Source organism: Dermochelys coriacea, chromosome 4, assembly GCF_009764565.3.
Source record: "Dermochelys coriacea isolate rDerCor1 chromosome 4, rDerCor1.pri.v4, whole genome shotgun sequence".
Classification (NCBI taxonomy): domain Eukaryota; kingdom Metazoa; phylum Chordata; order Testudines; family Dermochelyidae; genus Dermochelys; species Dermochelys coriacea.
The window spans coordinates 44,983,680-45,005,916 of NC_050071.1; the positions used below are offsets into that span (position 1 = coordinate 44,983,680).

The 22,237-nt window shown below is 40.8% G+C and overlaps 1 long non-coding RNA gene across 1 annotated transcript in view; it reads left to right on the forward strand.

The window, feature by feature from the left end:
- Positions 1–2,653: 2,653 nt before the first annotated feature.
- Positions 2,654–22,237, forward strand: part of LOC122459966 — an 89,835-nt gene continuing 70,251 nt past the window's right edge. Inside the window, exon 1 of the long non-coding RNA XR_006280960.1 lies at positions 2,654–2,759. This is a non-coding gene — a long non-coding RNA (uncharacterized LOC122459966). The remainder of the gene's footprint in view (positions 2,760–22,237) is intronic.

Below are 22,237 nucleotides of genomic sequence, written 5' to 3' on the forward strand. Positions count from 1 at the left end.
CTTCATTCTAGCAGCAACGGTATAACAAGATCCAGTGGCTGGAAGTTGAAGTTACGCAAATTCAGACTGGAAATAAGGTGCAAATTCTTAACAGTAAAGGTAATTAACCAAGGGCTGTGGTGGATTCTCCAGCCCTGGAAATTTTTAAATCAAAATTAGATGATTTTTTTCTAAAAAAGATATGTTCTAGATCAAACAAGAACTAAGTCAGGGAAGTTCTGTGGCCTGTGTTTTACAGGAGGCTCAGGATAGATGATCCCTGTGGTCACTTCTGTCCTTATCATCTACGGCTGTGGTGAAATACATCCACTGTGCTGCATGTGCTATGGTTAAATATTCAAATATGCGTCAAATATTCTAAATATTAGGCATGTCTCCCAATATTTAATCACCTAAATAAGTGGCCTGTTTTTTTTAAGGTACTGAGCAGCTCTCGTTAACTTTGGTGGAAGTATGGATGCCCAGCACCTCTGAAAATCAGGCCAGTTTTATTAGGGTGCCTAATTATGTATTTAAGTGCCTATCTTTCAGCAAACAGGTTTTCAAATTTTGTCCTGCATATCCAAACGTATTAATAATGTAAAAGGACAATCCCAATGAAACATCAATAGCACAGCAGCTACTATGGAAGAACACAATGAAAGAGTTGGAATCCTGCACAAAATGTGCACATGAAAGCTCTGAACAATGAATTTGAAATGGGGGGTAGCATTTGAAGAGGAAATGGCAAGCCTTCTCTAATACATAAGCAGTAACATCAGCATCATTCTGAGGCTTCCAGGAAGTATCTTTTGTTGAGTAAAGGTTTAAATTGATGCAGAAATATACCATATAAAGGGGTGAGTTAAGCAAAAGAACAAGTTTAGAATGGTAGTAAGTGGTCTCTACGCAGAAACTAGAATCTAAAAGGGAAAGGAGAAACACTGAAAGAGGCAGAAGGAAGTAAGAGACAGAGAAAAGGGAAAGAGGAAGAAAAGTAGTAAGGGATGTCTTGAAAGGGAGAAAAAGTAAAAAAGGGAATGGGCTCAAGAGAAATGAGAGAGAACCTGAAGCAAAAAATTAGGTTGAATTGTGGAGAAGAGGCCCAAATTAAAATGTAAGAGAATATGCAGGAATAGAGAGAAGAGAACTGAGAGAATGTTGCCATGATGAGAATGCTCAAAGAAACAGGAAAAAAAGTGGAGCTAGAGAGAAGAAAGCCTAGGGAAAAAGGGGAAAGAATGGATTGGACTCTAGCAGAACAGAGGCAGATACATATCATGCTTTATCAGATTTGTATGAAAGTCTGCACTAGCAACATACCAAGAGAGCTGGAAGTAAACAAAGTGTTAAAAAGTGAAATAAAAATGCCATGACCAAAGGTCACTTTGGGGATTCAACTTTAAGCCCCAAGCTGATACCGTGGATGTATTATTATTATTAATTATTATTTGTATTATAAAAGTGCCTAGAGGACCAATCACATTAAGACCCTATTCTGATATGCAAATATGAGGTTCTTTAAAAATGTTTATAGTTTAAAACAGTGATTCCCAAACTTGGGACGCCACTTGTGCAGGGAAAGCCCCTGGTGGGCCGGGCTGGTTTGTTTACCTGCCGCATCCACAGGTTCAGCCAATCGTGGCTCCCACTGGCCGCGGTTCGCTGCTCCAGGCCAATGGGGGCTGCAGGAAGTGGTGGCCGGTACTAAATATGAATCTATTTAGACTAAAAAGGTTTTATTATATTAATATTCAATAAAAACTATATATTTTTAAAATAATAGTTTTTTTCTTAAGTGCCTAAAACCTTCTAATATTCTGAGATCCCTATAATGGACGCTAATAAAAGGTGAAAAGGCAGCTATTGTGAATACTTGGAACTAGTATAAGCAGCAACAAGAAAATTTCCTTTTTCTTTTTTATATAAAGCTGGGAAGTATGGAGGCCTTCCAAATAATAAAAGAACGTTCACTTCCCACCTTTTTTCTTCTAATAAAAACCCTGATGCTGCATGAGGATAATTCTGCTCCTCACAGGCACATTTAACCTGAATACATTGTGTTCAGCAGCCACAGAAACATTGAGTGGCATGACACCAATAAGACTTGTTTACAATTTCTGGATGGAAAACTAGACCCATAATTCATCACTGGTACAGCAACACCAGTGACAGCTGTAGCAGAACCCTGCCCAAGGGTTAGATGACTTGGTACAAAGCACCTGTGCCACACAACAGCTTTCACCATTGCTGCCATTGGTAGCGAATTACAGGTCCATTTTTGCCAGCATATGTTCAGCTTTAGATGGCACAGTAGTGAGAGGACTGTGGAAAAAGGTGAATTCTTTGTATTATTTTTCTAAATATCATATGCCCCATAGCATATCTATGTTATTACCCTGCCCGAATGCCTAGTTAATGGAAAGGAGGTTGTTAAAGAAACCAGGCAGGAAAAGTACAACCATGTCCTAGATAAGAAGTATCTCCTCAAAACGCAATAGCCAGGTTTATAGCTGTGAAGTGGGACTCCTCAGCCCCAACCCTGGTGACAAGGCTGTTTGAGTAGGCTGAGAATCTGAAGATGAAAAGATTCTAATTGGTTAAAGGATCTGCCCTACAAAGGAGGAGGAGGAAACTGTAAGCAGCTGCAGGCTGACACAGAGATTGACTGGGAGTGAGATGTCTGCAGCAAGCAAGTGGTAACTTGGTGCCCTGAGAGAATGGAGAGGCATTGGGGGGCTCAGTCAGGTCTACCCAAGGGCTCGAGGGGAATGCCAAATGTGGGTATGACAATATGCTGCTTGTTCTTTTTGTTATTTTAAATCCACTTCTCTAAGCTCTATATACCTTTTGGCAAAATAAACCACACTTTGTCAGAAAGGAGTCGGAATGCATACTGCATTCTTTGTCTGGATGTCACTGCATACTGTTACTATCCACATGCTCCTGGAGGAAAATTCTTGCAGGTGCCAAGCACACTGAGCCTGCTAAGAGTATGTCTACACTACGAAATTAGGTCAAATTTATAGAAGTCGGTTTTGTAGAAATCGTTTTTATACAGTCGAGTGTGTGTGTCCCCACCCAAATGCTCTAAGTGCATGTAGTTGGCAGACTGTGTCCACAGTACCGAGGCAACAGTTGACTTCCGGAGCTTTGCACTGTGGGTAGCTATCCCACAGTTCCCACAGTCTCCACTGCCCACTTGAAATCTGGGTAGAAATCCCAGTGCCTGATGGGGCTAAAACATTGTCACAGGTGTTCTGGGTACATATCATCAGGCCCCCCGTTCCCTCCCTCCCTCCGTAAAAGCAAGGGCAGACAATCGTTTTGCACCTTTTTTCTTGAGTTACCTGTGCAGATGCCATACCACGGCAAGCATGGAGCCCGCTCAGCTAACCGTCACTGTATGTCTCCTGGGTGCTGGCAGACGTGGTACTGCATTGCTACATAGCAGCAGTTTATTGCCTTGTGGCGGCAGACAGTGCAGTATGACTAGTAGCCGTCATCGACGTAGTTCTGGGTGCTCTTTTAACCGGGTGCCTGGGCAAATATGGGAGTGACTCAGCGAGGTCATTTCCTTTGTTTCGTCTCATGGAGATTGAGTCCTAATTGCAGTGCACTGTCTTTTAATCAGCAGCCGGCAAAAGATGATGGCCAGCAGTCATACTGCACCGTCTTCTACCAAGCACCCAGGAGGTGACGATGGCTAGCGGTCGTACTGCACAGTCTGCTGCCAGCAAGATGTATATAGAGGAAATGGCTCAAAAAAGAAATAGACCAGATTTGTTTTGTATTCATTTTCTCCTCCCTCTGTGAAATCAACAGCCTGCTAAACCCAGTTTTGAGTTCTATCCTTGAGGTTTTGAGTTCTATACCTGAGGTGGCCATTCAGTTTCTCGCAAAGCCACCCCCTTTGTTGTTTTAATTCCCTGTACGCCAACCCTGTAAGCCATGTCATCAGTTGCCCCTCCCTCCGTCAGGGCAACAGCAGACAATCGTTCCGTGCCTTTTTTCTGTGCAGACGCCATACCACAGCAAGCATGGAGCCCTCTCAAATCACTTTGGCAATTAGGAGCACATTAAACACCACACACATTATCCAGCAGTATATGCAGCACCAGAACCTGGCAAAGCGAAACTGGGCGAGTAGGTGACGTCAGCGTGGTTACGAGAGTGATGAGGACATGGACAAAGACTTCTCTCAAAGCACGTGCCCTGTCAATGTGGGCATCATGGTGTTCATGGGGCAGGCTCATGCGGTGGAACGCCGATTCTGGGCCTGGGAAACAAGTACAGATTGGTGGGACCGCATAGTGTTGCAGGTCTGCGACGATTCTCAGTGGCTGCGAAACTTTCACATGCGTAAGGGCACTTTCATGCAACTTTGTGATTTGCTTTCCCCTGCCCTGAGGCACAATACCACCAAGATGAGAGCAGCCCTCACAGTTGAGAAGTGAGTGGCAATAGTCCTGTGGAAGCTTGCAATGCCAGACAGCTACCGGTCAGTCAGGAATCAATTTGGAGTGGGCAAATCTACTGTGGGGGCTGCTGTGATGCAAGTAGCCAACGCAATCAAAGATCTGCTGATATCAAGGGTAGTGAAACCTGGGAAATGTGCAGGTCATAGCGGATGGCTTTGCTGCAATGGGATTCCCTAACTGTGGTGGGGCTATAGACGGAACCCATATCCCTATCTTGGCACCAGAGCACCAAGCCAGCAAGTACATAAACTGCAAGGGGAACTTTTCAATAGTGCTGCAAGCACTGGTGGATCACAAGGGACATTTCACCAACATCAACGTGAGATGGCCGGGAAAGGTACATAACACTCGCATCTTCAGGAACTCTGGTCTGTTTCAAAAGCTGCAGGAAGGGACTTTCTTCCCAGACCAGAAAATAACCATTGGGGATGTAGAAATGCCTATAGTTATCCTTGGGGACCCAGCCTACCCCTTAATGCCATAGCTCATGAAGCCATACATAGGCAGCCTGGAGAGTAGTCAGGAGCTGTTCAATTATAGGCTGAGCAAGTGCAGAATGATGGTAAAGTGTGCATTTGGATGTTTAAAAGCGCGCTGGTGCAGTTTACTGACTCAATTAGACCTCAGCGAAACCAATATTCCCACTGTTATTACTGCTTGCTGTGCACTCCACAATATCTGTGAGAGTAAGGGGGAGACATTTATGGCAGGTGGGAGGTTGAGGCAAATCACCTGGCTGCTGGTTACGCACAGCCAGACACCAGGGCGGTTAGAAGATCACAGGAGAGTGCGATGCGCATCAGAGAAGCTATGAAAACCAGTTTCATGACTGGCCAGGCTACAGTGTGAAAGTTCTGTTAGTTTCTCCTTGATGAAGCCCCCCGCCCCTTGGTTCACTCTACTTCCCTGTAAGCTAACTACTCTCCCCACCTCCCTTCGATCACCGCTTGCAGAGGCAATAAAGTCATTGTTGCTTCACATTCATGCATTCTTTATTAATTCATCACACAAATAGGGGGATAATTACAAAGGTAGCCCAGGAGGGGTGGAGGAGGAGGGAAGGACAAGGCCACACAGCACTTTAAAAGTTTAAAACTTACTGAATGCCAGCCTTCTGTTACTTGGGCAATCCTCTGAGATGGAGTAGCTGGGTGGCTGGAGTCCCCCCCACCTCGTTCTTGGGCGTCTGTGTGAGGAGGCTATGGAACTTGGGGAGGAGGGCAGTTGGTTACACAGGGGCTGTAGCAGCAGTCTGTGCTCCTGCTGCCTTTCCTGAAGCTCAACCATACGCTGCAGCATATTAGTTTGATCCTCCAGCAGCCTCAGCATTGAATCCTGCCTCCTATCATCACGCTGCCGCCACCTTTCAGCTTCAGCCCTCTCTTCAGCCCACCACTTACTCTCTTCAGTCTCTTCCCGCTACCTCTCCTCCTGGTCATTTTGTGCTTTCCTGCACTCTGACATTGTCTGCCTCCATGCATTCATCTGTGCTTTGTCAGTGTGGGAGGACAGCATGAGCTCAGAGAACATTTCATCACGAGTGCATTTTTTTCGCCTTCTAATCTTCGCTAGCCTCTGGGAAGGAGAAGATCCTGTGATCCTTGAAACACATGCAGCTGATGGAGAAAACAAAAGGGACAGTGGTATTTGAAAAGACATTTTATAGAACAATGGGTACACTCTTTCACGGTAACCTTGCTGTTAACATTACATACATAGCACGTGTGCTTTCGTTACAAGGTCGCATTTTGCCTCCCCCCACCGCGTGGCTAACAGCGGGGAACATTTCTGTTCAGCCATAAGCAAACAGGTCAGCAGAAACGGGCACCTCTGAATGTCCCCTTAAGAAAAGCACCCTATTTCAATTCAGGTGACCATGAATGATATCACTCTGAGGATAATACAGAGAGATAAAGAACGGATGTTGTTTGAACGCCAGCAAACATACACTGCAATGCTTTGTTCTACAATGATTCCCGAGTATGTGCTACTGGCCTGGAGTGGTAAAATGTCCTACCATGGTGGATGGAATAAGGCTGCCCTCCCCAGAAACCTTTTGCAAAGTCTTTGAGAGTATATCCAGGAGAGCCACGAATGTCAGGGCAAATTAATCATTAAACATGCTGGCTTTTAAAACTTGTATAGTATTTTAAAAAGGTACACTCACCAGAGGTCCATTCTCCACCTGGTGGGTCCGGGAGGCAGCCTTGGGTGGGTTCGGGGGGTACTGGCTCCAGATCCAGGGTGAGAAATAGTTCCTGGCTGTCGGGAAAACCGGTTTCTCCACTTGATTGCTGTGAGTTATCTACAACCTCATCATCATCATCATCGTCTTCCTCATCCCCAAAACCTGCTTCCATGTTGCCTCCAACTCCACTGAAGGAGTCAAACAACACGGCTGAGGTAGTGGTGACTGAACCCCCTAAAATGGCATGCAACTCATCATAGAAGCGGCATGTTTGGGGCTCTGAGCCGGAGCGGCCGTTCGCCTCTCTGGTTTTCTGGTAGGCTTGCCTCAGCTCCTTAAGTTTCACGCGGCACTGCTTCAGGTCTCTGTTATGGCCTCTGTCCTTTATGCCCTGGGAGATTTTCACAAATGTTTTGGCATTTCGAAAACTGGAACGTAGTTCTGATAGCACGGATTCCTCTCCCCATATGGCAATCAGATCCCGTACCTGCTGTTCGGTCCATGCTGGAGCTCTTTTGCAATTCTGGGACTCCATCATGGTCACGTCTGCTGATGAGCTCTGCATGGTCACCTGTAGCTTGCCACACTGGCCAGACAGGAAATTGAAATTCAAAAGTTCGCAGGCCTTTTCCTGTCTACCTGGTCAGTGCATCTGATTTGAGAGTGCTGTCCAGAGCGGTCACAATGGAGCACTCTGGGATAGCTCCTGGAGGCCAATACCATCTAATTGCGTCCACAGTATCCCAAATTCGACCCAGCAAAACCGATTTCAGTGCTAATCCCCTTGTTGGGGGTGGAGTAAGGAAATCAATTTTAAGAGCCCTTTAAGTTGAAAAAAAGGGCTTCATCATGTGGATGAGTGCAGGGTTACATCGATTTAACGCTGCTAAATTCAACCTCAACGCCTAGTGTAGACCAGGGCTAAGTAACATGGCTGACAACCAGCAGAGTGTAACCCAAAGAGCAGTGCAGGCACAGACCAGCTATTTGGAAGGGGAGCACTTGAGGAACTGGGAAAAGGTCTCAACAGGGGCAGCCTACCCAGGGGGCATTACAAGGGTAATAATTAGTAATCTTTTAGTAAATTAAGGTGGCCTCTGCTCTTTCCAGGTTCATTAGATACTGCCATCAGTCAGTTGCTTTCACTTTTTGGTCCTATTTCTGTTATTTCATTCAGTATTTTTTTCAGATTAGTTTTCATACAGTAATGTTGTATGCAAACCACAACTTGCTTCCTTTTTATCTCAGTATATCAATCCTTATGTCCCCCATTTAAGTAAAATTTATTTGGTAATAGTCTGAATACAGAATCATTTTTCTCTGATTTCAGACAGTGTAATTAAAATGGGGTAAAGTATAAAACAGTCTTGAATGCATTTTTATAGGAAAAAAATTAATTAAATAACACAACTTACATCAAAGGATGGAAATACAATATTGTTAAGCTTTGGGCCTCACAAGGTTAATTTTCAATTAAGAATTACTTTGCATATGTTATTTAAATACAGCAAGGCCCTCAAGTTGGAAGAGAGTTCCACTGAGAATGCCCAATGGGAGAAGAAAACAAGTGAACACTAGCCAGCAAAAAATTGGCTTACTTAAAAACCATTAATAAGAGATCTTGTGAAAAGGGCATCTGTCTGCAGAATGAGTAGATACAGAGCATTTTCATCAGATACTATTTTTTCACAAAAGTAAATCACTAATGTAAACTGAAACTGAAAAAATACTGGTTAGCTAAAACAGCTCCAGTCCAAATTAGTAAAAATAACTTAATTCTACCTCTCATAAACTTGTGTTTATGTTAAAGTTTTTACCTATTTTCTAAATGGTCCCAAAAAGGCAAGCAACCCCACAGTTTGTTACGTGAAGTGCCTGCTGAAACATGCAAGTAATAACATTGTGAAATTACATTATCTGACAAGTATCAAAATCTTATTGAGGTAAGCCCATGAAATCTGCAGGGAAATGAAGACAGGATGACTTTTCAGTCAAGCTGCCATAACATTTCACTAGTGAAATTCCATAGCAGTTTACTGAACACTGAAAGAAATGTCAGCAGTAAAACAAGTGTCAACAAACTTCATGCTTCAGTGGAGAAAACTGCAGCTACTAATATTGTAACATCAGTTTATTACAAATAAACCATGAGATAGTCTCAAAAGGAGTTTATTGTATCAATATGTGCAGTCAAAATAGCTAAAGCATCTTCGTTGCAGTCTAGAAATGATAAAACAGAAAAGGTTTTTACCACATGCTATGTGAAATATGCCTGTCAGGTCCAACTGCCAATATACACACTTGAAGGAAACCACCAGAATCTTCCATTATTTGATGGAACAAGCAGACAACAACAAGAATGTCTAAGTGTCAGAGCTTTTTGTAGAAGAAATTAATATTCATCAACACATCTTAATTCAGTCATCAACTTAGGCCTTGGAATGAAACATGAAATTCAATCTAGAAGATCTCTAGTCCAAATCAAACAAACTAGGAGGGAATGTCTGGTTACAGCAAGAGCTCTTGTTAAAAAGCTTAACTGACATTTTCTCAATGGCAGAAAAACATTGTTATCACGTGATCAAGACCCAATTCTTGTACAAATTAATTCAGATTAGATAACACAGTGAAAGTTGAGTTAATGGCAGTCACATGTGACATAAATAAAACAATACCATTCAAAATGCACCATATCATTGCCCCTTTTACATTGTAGCATCAGTGATCCTGTTCTCAATTGTTTAATACCAAAGCCTAAATACGTATTCATTTCATACCCAAAACTACCAATGAATGGAACAGAAGTTTTAGGTCACAAGAATATTATATCAGGCCCTCAATGCTTTAAAAGTTGGATGAGGTTGGAAAAACATAACTAAAGTAATGGTAAGCATAATTACTTCTTAATATTTTTGAAGTATTCTTCCAAGTTGCCTCAAGTGTTGCCCTCCCTAAACCTAATTTCCCAAGCCACCTTCACTCCCCTTCTAATTCTTCCTAGAAATCACATCTGCTGCCTTGTCTGCAAAAAATTAGATGGGGGAAAAAAAAACCCAAAGCAAATGTAACTTAGCCACCAAGACATATACATGACTAAGATATATTATTGCAACTCTTGTTCTGCCTCTCCTTTTGTCTGTTGACATCTCTCACTTGTTATTTCATTCTGATTGTGGGCCCTGATCCCGGAATGAAAAGGCACAGCAGCATCAAGGCCCTAGATTATAAGACCACGGGGGCAAGAACTGTGTCTTTACGTGCATGTGCGAAAGTGAGTGTGAGAGAACAGTTGGCACCCATTTGGGTCAATAATACATAATAAAACTGGTTGGAACATTTTAAATTATATAATTTTTTGCTGAAATATACTGTTTTGTCAAAGTTGAAACATTTTGCTGAGACGTATATATTTTGGTTAAGTTTTTGTGGGGAAGATTTTGAGAGACAGAGAGCAAGACATGGTGGTTAGGGCCGTGGCCAGTGATGTGCAGTACCCAGGCTCAAGTCTCTTCTCTGCCTGATTCAGAGAAATCTGGGATAAAAAAATCTCTACTCTGAATCAGGCTGAGAACAGACTTGAGCTTGGGTCTCACATGTCCCAGTTGAGGGCAATAGCTACTAGGCTGTACCTACAGGTACAACCTTCCCAACTGAAAAAGAGAGGTTTCAGTCTAAAACAATTCCATTTATGTGAAAAGATTCAAAAGGTTTAATTTTGTACCAATGAATAATGAAAACAAATGTCAAAACCTTGAAAGTTCCCATTCAGCAGAATTGTCATCTCCAGGCCAGCTCTAATAAATTAAAAAAAAAAAAAAAAAAAGATGAAATTTTCAAAAATTTGTTTCTGATTTGCCATTTCTTTTTGTAAGTGCAGTTGGAAGGGGCTAATGTAACATTCACAAAATAAATAAACCATCTTATGTAAATGTAATGATTTAGGATTCTGGAAAAAAGTATTTATATTCTGCTTTGCCCATTCTTTCCTCAGCAGCCTCCCAGCCCCAGATCTTGGCTGATTCAAAAATGCTAAGAACTAAAACAGTATTTTCCACCCAGTAATAAGAGCTGTGTACTGAAAGATGTACAGCTGCCATATCTGCCACTGCCTCTGGCTCTTTTCCCTTAGAAATCATTGTAGGTTGTTAAATTATTTTGCTTTTGGACATATTCATCATTCTCTACTTGCTGCCATTTTTCTGTTCTACGTGCTTCTAGTTTTTGATTTCCAGTTCTTTGAACATTCCTTCTGTCAGATAAACCAAATACACAATCCAACAAACAAGCTGTAACACAATAAAATGTTCCTTATTTTTTTTAAATGGTGAAAATACCTGTTTAAACAGGGCATTGTAGGTAATTTCTATTAGGAGCAAAGGGAAGAAATGTGTGTTTACTAAAAAGCAAAGAACAAAATCCGTAAGGGATCTTTTCAGACTTCTAAGAGAGCATTGTAAATAATAGTCAGTAAAATACTAAACTTAAGGACAGATTCTGGTTGTCCCTCCTTATAGATACAAGTGGGTAGCAGGGGTGCTGGAACAATTTGTATAGTGGGGGTGCTGAGAGCCACTGAACCAAACTGTAAACCCTGTATATGATGGAAATCACTTCAAGTCATGGGGTGTGGCAGCACCCCCACACGGCTACTTCTAGCACTTGTGGTGGGTAGAAGGAGTGGAACAAGTCACCTTTGTCCATTCTGCTGTGCAAAGAGAGAACACAATCACATCTTCTGTGCTCCCAGAGTGCAAGAGTCATAGTGCCTCCAGCAGACTCCCCAAACACAGCAATGCCATGGCCTATGATTCTACTCCCTTTTGCACCAGCCAACAGAAAGGGGAGTTCATGCTGAACACTCTGTAAGAGTATATTAGTGGCTACTCTACCATGCAGTGTCTCTGGGACCTGCTATTGCATCATAGCTCCTCCATGTCATTGAAAGCCCCAATCAAGCTCAAACCAGAGAATAGTAGCTGAAGTTGCTTTAATGACAACATAAACACAAATCAAATATGAAGCCTCACTTTCCAACTGTATTTTGCAATTACCTTTTATAGGACATTATTTTCATTTGCAACAAAATGAAATACCACATGGTAAGTCTGCACTGCAGATGCAGGTATAATTTCCAGCTTGGTTAGACATACCTGTGCTAGCTTTGATTGACCTAGCATGTTAAAAATAGCAGTGTGCCTGGAGGGGTGCAAGTGATGGGAAGGACTTTCAGACAGGATTGTACTTGGCATGGTTAGTCTCTCCCAGTTTCCTTGCTCCTGCAGCTACACTGCAATTTATAATGTGCTAGCTCCATCAAAGGTAATGTATGTATGTCTAACCAAGCTGGAAATCAAACCTCCAGCTCAAGAGTAGACATACCCTAAGACAGAAATGCCCAAAATTCAGTCTCAATAACAGGCAGAGTCCAAACCTGCTCCCACAGAAACAGATGAAGATCAGACAGAGCTGAGACGACTAAAATCTTCCCTAGCATCGTCATCTTCCCTTTGCTGGTATCCAGTGGAAATAAGAACCAGGAAGACAGAAGTCAAAGACAGTAGAAAATAAAAAAGGGTATTGAAAAGAAACAAACATTTTGGATTCTATGGACTGATGGTGAAAGCAATTTACCTATGGACAGAAATAGTGCTAATTAAATAGCAACATTTGGTGGTTATGTAGATATTAGTGGATAAATCCCTATACCTTATATAGACAACAGGACTGAGCCCAGAATGTTTTGTTTATTATATTTTCAATCCTTGGGTATTGAAGGCATTTATTACAGTACACCAGAAATGAGGTGTACCCACTGCTGAAACCACTTTACGGAAAAAAACTTCCATTTTGTGACAGCATACCATATGACATCAGCACCAAAATGAACAAGTACCATCCTGTGCCACATTTCTCTTGGCATTCATTTGTATCTTCACACTTCAACTTTTAGAAGTGATGACAAAAAGGCTGAATATGATGCAATTCAGCAAAACCAGTAGGAACTTTGGGAGAAAAAACTTGTGGCATGGCAAGTAATTCCCATGTATTTTTAAACACTCTCCCCAAGCTCACTGATTTGGATAAACTTAATTGCACTCACTGAGAAATTAAGAGAAAGAGGAAAGCTCTGTCTGAGATAAAGAATTGAGACTATCATTTAATATGGTATTTAATTTGGGGGAGATAGTTGGGAGATGTCCAGGTAATCTCCACGCCAGATTTTAGCATTGAGAGGGAAGAAGACGAAGTAAGAATGGATACAGCCGTGGGTAGGAGAATGTATATAAGGAGTGAGGGCGGTGTGGATACTAGTCTAATAGGTTATACTGGCTGTAGAATGACTGTGCCTAATAGGGTACAAAATGTGAGCGAGGCCAAACAGCAAAAATTAAGATGTTTGTATACCAATGCAAGGAGCCTAGGTAACAAAATGGAGGAACTAGAGCTACTGGTGCAGGAAGTGAAACCAGATATTATAGGGATAACAGAAACATGGTGGAATAGTAGTCATGACTGGACTACAGGTATTGAAGGGTATGTGCTGTTTAGGAAAGACAGAAACAAAGATAAAGGTGGTGGAGTAGCTTTGTATATCAATGATGAGGTAGAATGTAAAGAAATAAGAAGCGATGCAATGGATAAGACAGAGTCCGTCTGGGCAAAAATTACATTGGTGAAGATAACTAGTAAAGCCTCTCCTACGATAGTGCTTGGGGTGTGCTATAGATCTCCAGGATCTAATTTGGATATGGATAGAGCCCTTTTTAATGTCTTTAATAAAGTAAATACTAATGGAAACTGCGTGATCATGGGAGACTTTAACTTCCCAGATATAGACTGGAGGACCAGTGCTAGTAATAGTAATAGGGCTCAGATTTTCCTAGATGCGATAGCTGATGGACTCCTTCATCAAGTAGTTGCTGAACCGACTAGAGGGGATGTCATTTTAGATTTAATTTTGGTGAATAGCGAGGACCTCATAGAAGAAATGGTTGTAGGGGACAATCTTGGCTCAAGTTATCATGAGCTAATTCAGTTCAAACTGAACGGAAGGATTAACAGAAATAAATCTGCAACTAGAGTTTTTGATTTCAAAAGGGCTGACTTTCGAAAATTAAGGAAATTAGTTAGGGAAGTGGATTGGACTGAAGAATTTATGGATCTAAAGGTAGAGGAGGCTTGGGATTACTTTAAATCAATGCTGCAGAAGCTATCGGAAGCCTGTATCCCAAGAAAGGGAAAAAAATTCATAGGAAGGAGTTGTAGACCAAGCTGGATGAGCAAGCATCTTAGAGAGGTGATTAAGAAGAAGCAGAAAACATACAGGGAGTGGAAGTGGTATCAGCAAGGAAAGCTACCTAACTGAGGTCAGAACATGTAGGGATAAAGTGAGACAGGCTAAAAGTCGAGTAGAGTTGGACCTTGCAAAGGGAATTAAAACCAATAGTAAAAGGTTCTATAGCCATATAAATAAGAAGAAAACTAAGAAAGAAGAAGTGGGGCCGCTAAACACTGAGGATGGAGTGGAGGTTAAAGATAATCTAGGCATGGCCCAATATCTAAACAAATACTTTGCCTCAGTCTTTAATAAGGCTAAAGAGAATCTTAGGGATAATGGTAGCATGACAAATGGGAATGAGGATATGGAGGTAGATACCATATCTGAGGTAGAAGCGAAACTGAAACAGCTTAGAAACTGAAACAGCTTAATGGGACTAAATCAGGGGGCCCAGATAATCTTCATCCAAGAATATTAAAGGAATTGGCACCTGAAATTGCAAACCCATTAGCAAGAATTTTTAAAGAATCTGTAAACTCAGGAGTAGTACCGAATGATTGGAGAATTGCTAATATAGTTCCTATTTTTAAGAAAGGAAAAAAAAGTGATCCAGGTAACTACTGATCCAGGCCAGTTAGTTTGACATCTGTAGTATGCAAGGTCCTGGAAAAAATTTTGAAGGAGAAATTAGGACATTAATAAGGACAAAATAAGGACATTGAAGTCAATGGTAAATGGAACAAAATACAACATGGTTTTACAAAAGGTAGAATCGTGCCAAACCAACCTAATCTCCTTTTTTGAAAAAGTAACAGATTTTTTAGATAAAGGAAATGCAGTGGATCTAATTTACCTAGATTTCAGTAAGGCATTTGATACCGTGCCACATGGGGAATTATTACTTAAATTGGAGAAGGTGGGGATCAATATGAACATCAAAAGGTAGATTAGGAATTGGTTAAAGGGGAGACTGCAACGGGTCCTACTGAAAGGCGAACTGTCAGGTTGGAGGGAGGTTACCAGTGGAGTTCCTCAGGGATCGGTTTTGGGACCAATCTTATTTAATCTTTTTATTACTGACCTTGGCACAAAAAGTGGGAGTGTGCTAATAAAGTTTGCAGATGATACAAAGCTGGGAGGTATTGCCAATTCAGAGAAGGATCGGGATATTATACAGGAGGATCTGGATGACCTTGTAAACTGGAGTAATAGTAATAGGATGAAATTTAATAGTGAGAAGTGTAAGGTTATGCATTTAGGGATTAATAACAAGAATTTTAGTTACAAGTTGGGGACACATCAATTAGAAGTAACGGAAGAGAAGAAGGACCTTGGAGTATCGGTTGATCATAGGATGACTATGAGCTGCCAATGTGATATGGCTGTGAAAAAAGCTAATGCAGTTTTGGGATGCATCAGGAGAGGCATTTCCAGTAGGGATAAGGAGGTTTTAGTACCGTTATACAAGGCACTGGTGAGACCTCACCTAGAATACTGTGTGCAGTTCTGGTCTCCCATGTTTAAAAAGGATGAATTCAAACTGGAGCAGGTACAGAGAAGGGCTACTAGGATGATCCGAGGAATGGAAAACTTGTCTTATGAAAGGAGACTTAAGGAGCTTGGCTTGTTTAGCCTAACTAAAAGAAGGTTGAGGGGAGATATGATTGCTCTCTATAAATATATCAGAGGGATAAATACAAGAGAGGGAGAGGAATTATTTCAGCTCAGCACCAGTGTGGACACAAGAACAAATGGGTATAAACTGGCCACCAGGAAGTTTAGACTTGAAATTAGATGGTTTCTAACCATCAGAGGAGTGAAGTTTTGGAATAGCCTTCCAAGGGAAGCAGTGGGGGAAAAAGCTCTATCTGGTTTTAAGATTCTACTCGATAAGTTTATGGAGGAGATGGTATGATGGGATAATGGGATTTTGGTAAGTAATTGATCTTTGAATATTCAGAGTAAATAGGATTAATCCCCTGAGATGGGATATTAGATGGATGGGATCTGAGTTACCCAGGAAAGAATTTTCTGTAGTATCTGGCTGGTGAATCTTGTCAATATGCTCAGGGTTTAGCTGATCGCCATATTTGGGGTCGGGAAGGAATTTTCCTCAAGGGCAGATTGGAGAGGCTCTGGAGGTTTTTCGCCTTCCTCTGTAGCATGGGGCATGGTTGACTTGAGGGAGGCTTCTCTGCTCCTTGAAGTCTTTAAACCACGATTTGAGGACTTCAATAGCTCAGACATAGGTGAGGTTTTTCATAGGAGTGGGTGGGTGAGATTCTGTGGCCTGCACTGTGCAGGAGGTCGGACTAGATGATCAGAATGGTCCCTTCTGACCTTAGTATCTATGAATCTATGAATATATTTATAATCTGAATGCTCAAAATATGTACACATTGATAAAAGATGATATTAAAAATATTATGAGCAATAATATATAGTGCAATGATGGCTGCTGAAATTAGCTAATGCTAATTGCCACTCACTTAGAAGACATAGAATCTGCATTTAGGGATTTAGTTGATACATAAAGGTCATAATTCACCACCTAAATAGCTACTTTCATTGTTAGTTCCGGCAACTTATCTGAAAGAAGAGAAGCAGGAGGAATTCCACACAGCTAGAAGCTTCAAATTGACAGCAGGTCCTCAATGTGCAAACCATGGAAGATACCTCTCAGGATTCAGCTGGTCCAAGAGAACAGAAGGATGGACGGGATACACATGTGGATAGTCCAACCTGTAAGAAAAAAAAAATCAAGCTTCTCCATAAAGAGCTCTCCAACCATCCAAGGAAGACTGATCCTTGTTGGACATTTAATACTCAGAAAAATCAAAACAACATGCTGCAAGGCACAGGTGGACAACAGGACAATATGCTGCCTTCACAGAACCAATACATGAGAAACCAGTCTACAATTGGGATAATCTTCTGAAGTCTATGAGTAAGGATTTATTGGTCATGGTTCGTTTTGGATACTAATGACACTGCTTCGCAGGAATCTCACAGGTAGTAAGAAACTCAGAAGTGTGCAGAAGAAGAATGTTCAAGAAATTATCCTATCCGGCAAGCAAAGAAAGATAGAAGGCAGAAGATTCCTAAAGTGAATTGCTGGCTAAGTAAGTGGTGTAAGATGCAGGGCTTTGATTTTGGAGATCATTGGTCCACCTTCTATGGAGTGAGGGGGCTGAACAGTTTGGATGTCCTTCACCTCAGTAGAAGATGGGCCAATCTCCATGGGATGGGCTGGCTAGAGTAGTCAGGAGGGGATTAAACTAATAGCTAAAAGGGATAGTAAAAAGAGGAAATGTTGGTGTTCCTGAAACATGTTAGGATGATTCACACTATTGCAATGTTAAAATCAATGGTTATAACCTATTTAGGAAGGATCATGTGGGCAAAAGAGGAGAGGAGGCACTCTCTCAAAAAATGGTATTATCTGTTTCCGAGTCACTGATAACTCAAAGAAAAATATCTTGAATGCTTATGAATCAATGTCCTAACAGATAAAACACAAGATGCAGTACTAGCTAATGTCTGCTACAGATCACCAAATCGCACTAGAGAAAAGGATGACCATCTCTTTATGCATCTATCTATAATATGTAGCGGGGGGGAGGGGAACTATGTGATCATAGGGGACTTCAATCTGAGTGACATATGCTGGAGGTCTCATGCTGCAAGTACTAAAACATCCTTGGAATTTCTAAACAGTATAGATGACTATTTTCTAACCCAAACAGTGTTGCTGCCAACACAAGGGAATTCTATATTAGACCATGTCCTAATAGATAAAGAGGAACTGATCACAGAACTAAACAAAAAGTTTAAAGCTAAAAGTTCAGAACTAAAAGTTAATGGTAGATTAGTTACAAGTGATCCTGACTGGATCACATATATAATGTGCAAGCAGAATAAAGTCCAGGCAGGTGATATATACACCTGGTCCTTTAATAGGGCCAATTTCATGAAGTTAAAAACAATTCTGAGCCAAATCAGCTGGGAGGAATAATTTAAATAAAAAAATGTGAATGATAATTGGAATCATTTAACAACATTTTACTGTATGCCCAAAAAGTCACAATTGAGGGAAAAAGTGGTTGTGGTTAAAAATCCAACCTGGTTTAGAGGAGAAGTGAAGGCTTCCAAAAATGTCATAATAAAAATAATATATAACAAATGGAAGAAAGGGGAAGTTAACAGTAATGAATATAAATCAGAAGCTAGGAAATGTAGAAAATTGATAAGGGAAGCAAAGGGACAACAGGCGATATCTATGGCAAGCAGAGTTAAGGATAATGAGGTTTTTTAAAAAAATTACATTAGGTACAAAAAGAATCCTGATAATGGTATTGGTCCACTATTAAATAGAAGTGATAGAATATCAGTACTAATGAAGAAAAGGCAGAAGTGTTCCATAATATTTCTGTTCTGTATTGGGGAAAAGACAGATGATATAGCCTCATCAAATGGTGATAACAAGCTGCCCTTTTCACTAGTATCTCTTGAGGATGTTAAACAAAAGCTAATAAAGTTAGACATCAGGTTAAGATAACTTGAATTTAAGAGTTTTAAAAGAACTGGCTAAGGAGCTTGCTGAACCATTAATATTGATTTTCAATAACTTTTGGAACACTGGGAAACTTCCAGAAGATTGGAAAAAGCTAATGTTGTGGCAATTTTAAAAAAGATAAACAGTATGACCCAGATAATTACAAGTCTGTCAACCTGACACCAATCCCAGACAAGATAATGGAATGGATGATACAGGAATCAATTAATAACACAATCCAATGGCTGGAAGCTGAAGCTAGACAGAGTCAGACAGGAAATAAGGTGTAAATTTTTAATGGTGAGAGTTATTAACTATTAAAAAAATTACCAAAAGTTGTGGATTCTCCATAACTGGCCATTTTAAAACCAATATTAAATGCTTTTCAAATTATTTTGGGGAAGTTCTATGGCCCAGAATAGAACTGTGTTGAACAGGAGGTCAGACTACATGATCACAATGGTCCCTTCTGGCGTTAGAATCTCTGAATCTGTAGAAGAATAAGGGACTAATCCTGTTCTCATTTAAATCAACTCCAACAGGATATTGGTAGGGACTTAAAATAATATAGGTCTAACACTCTAATTTTCAATGAGTTCTCAATAAAAAGGAAACAGGACAGGCAGAAATGTTGGTGACTGTTAGAATATAAATATCACAGTTCAGTGTACACCCATTTCTCCATCTGCATGAGAATCTCTGATCTCATAGGAAGCAAGGAGTGTTCTAAAACTTTCCAGTCCTGCTTTCCTCTATGGGACTAAGATATGGGAAATCTGCAGACTCTGTGAATTCAGTGAGTCCAGCAGAAGAGTTGCTAGATCCTACTGCATTGGAGCATGCCATAGTCATTTTAGGAAAATATGCATTTTTTTTTCCATTTTATCTATCCAGCATGCTCCGATAAAGATGGTTGCCTATTTTTCCTCCCCAGTTCTCTGTATTTCTAGCTTTCAAGTACTGTCAGGTGTCCACTTTTTCTTTCAACTATAATAATTTTAAAATAAAACATTAGGCCCCAATCCTATAATCCCTCTATGCAAGTGGTCCCATATTACCTTATGGGGTATGTCTACACTGCAGCTGGGAGCAAGCCTCCTAGCCTTGGTGAACAGACTCACATTAGCAGGGTTTAAGATATCATGCTAAAAATAGCAGTATGAAGGTTGCAGTTAAGGCTGGAACTTGGGCTTTCAAGTCCCGCTAACCCCGTAGGTTTCAGAGCCCAAACTCCAATCCTAGATGCACTGTCTATACTCCACAAAAAGAAAAGGAGTACTTGTGACACCTTAGAGACTAACAAATTTATTTGAGCATCAGCTTTCGTGTAGCTCACGAAAGCTTATGCTCAAATAAATTTGCTAGTCTCTAAGATGCCACAAGTATTCCTTTTCTTTTTGCAGATACAGACTAACACGACTGCTACTCTGAAACCTGTCTATACTCCAATTGCTCCCAGATACAATATAGATATACCCATGAAGACTGACTTGCTTCAGGGGTCTGCCCACAGAGAGAAGCTTGCAGAATTTAAGCGTTCATATGCTCAGAGAAAGAGAGACATCAGCAGGGCGAATCTTCACTGTCTTTGAAATATATCTTTCAACCGCCAGTGGTTCCTAAAAACATTTATCACTCAGACATTTATCAGAATACTACTGCAGACTTTCAAATTCCAGTGCTGCTATGTAAAAGAAATTTTCAGTGTTTTTCTATTTTATTTCCAGGCGTTAAAAAAAAACACGTTATAATGCCAAATTGACTGAGAACCCAAAACAAACAGAGTGGCAGTAAGACTTTTTTCCCTTAGTGAACAATATCTTTAACCAAACTTTCCATTTCCTTTGTTTACAAGTTCCCACTAATTCTCTTGTTGCCAGTTAATATAGATTTTGAGAGCACCCATCATCTAGAAAATTATTCTTAAATGGGGTAGAAAACATTTTAATCTGCAACAAAATTGCCATTGATCACTGGTCTCCATGCTTTCTCCCATAACTGTTATGTATGTATGTAAATAAATGTTAGTGACAAAATAAATGTGGAGAGATTTGGTTCAATTTCTTTTTCTATTCTGCACTAAAGTCTGAATTTTGCTCTTCACAAATGCTTTCTGTAAGAAAAACTGAAATGCATATGTTGCAATTAAAATTATACAATAACATTACAAATAATTCCTTTAAAAATAAATATAAATTAAGTGTTTGTGAAAAGGACAGGAATGGAAAATGAAGATGTGTGTTTAGCCTCTGAATAGGTACAACAGCCTCCAACATCACCTGTCAGCTGCCAAAATCCTCTCAGGACACTCTACTGAGACAGACTTTGTTGCTCTGAAGGATGTCCTTGTGACCGTAGACAGGGGAAGTAAAATCTATATTCATCTTGCTGGGCTACATATCTGATACCATCAACCACCAAATATTCCTGAGCCATCTCTAAGGAAGTTCAGAGATGAACAGAAATGCTCTCAGTATGGCTTGGCAGGCACCCCTTTCAAGGGGTGCACTAATTTACTTTTCCCTGGGAAAAAGAGGGCAAAAATGGGAGAATTGTGCCTCAGAGAGATGTCTTGATGACACAATACTCTCCATGTGCTTCTGAATCACCATTCTGATGCACAGTACTCCCCTGTTGCCATCCTATTCCAGAGCTGATCCTAAAGGTATACGCTAACCCTGAGTGGGGACAGAAGAAACACAGATATAAATAGTATTTGTGAACACCAGGCTTTCCCTGAATTGAACAGATTCACTTGAAATGGAAACGGAATACAAAAAAGTTAAGGAAGCCATGAAACCACCACAAGTACTTCAAAGCAAAAGCTGGTTCATTACCATACCTCCCCTCACCTATTCATGTGCTCAATAGTTCCCTTCAAATTATATCTAATTTAGCATCTTTTTTTACCATCAAACCAATAAATAATGCTATATGTAACCAAAAGAAATGTAACCAAAAGAGCATCTGATAGCTGATTTTTACTGATGCTATGACAAAATATAAGAAGGCACATGATTAAAGCATAAAATTTTACAAGGAAGGTAGATCAGGAACTTCTATGTCCCCTGCATCAGAACACCAGAGCCAGGGGCCATTAAATTAAATTAAAATATGGGAAAATGGGACCATGAGTTGGTTGAGTTCAGGATCCTGACGCAGGGAAGAAAGGTAAGCAGCAGGATACGGACCCTGGACTTCAGGAAAGCAGACTTTGACTCCCTCAGGGAACAGATGGCCAGGATCCCCTGGGGGACTAACATGAAAGGGAAGGGAGTCCAGGAGAGCTGGCTGTATTTCAAGGAATCCCTGTTGAGGTTACAGGGACAAACCATCCCGATGAGTCGAAAGAATAGTAAATATGGCAGGCGACCAGCTTGGCTTAATGGTGAAATCCTAGCGGATCTTAAACATAAAAAAGAAGCTTACAAGAAGTGGAAGCTTGGACATATGACCAGGGAAGAGTATAAAAATATTGCTCGGGCATGTAGGAAAGATATCAGGAGGGCCAAATCGCACCTGGAGCTGCAGCTAGCAAGAGATGTCAAGAGTAACAAGAAGGGTTTCTTCAGGTATGTTGGCAACAAGAAGAAAGCCAAGGAAAGTGTGGGCCCCTTACTGAATGAGGGAGGCAAGCTAGTGACAGAGGATGTGGAAAAAGCTAATGTACTCAATGCTTTTTTTGCCTCTGTTTTCACTAACAAGGTCAGCTCCCAGACTGCTGTGCTGGGCAACACAAATGGGGAAGAGATGGC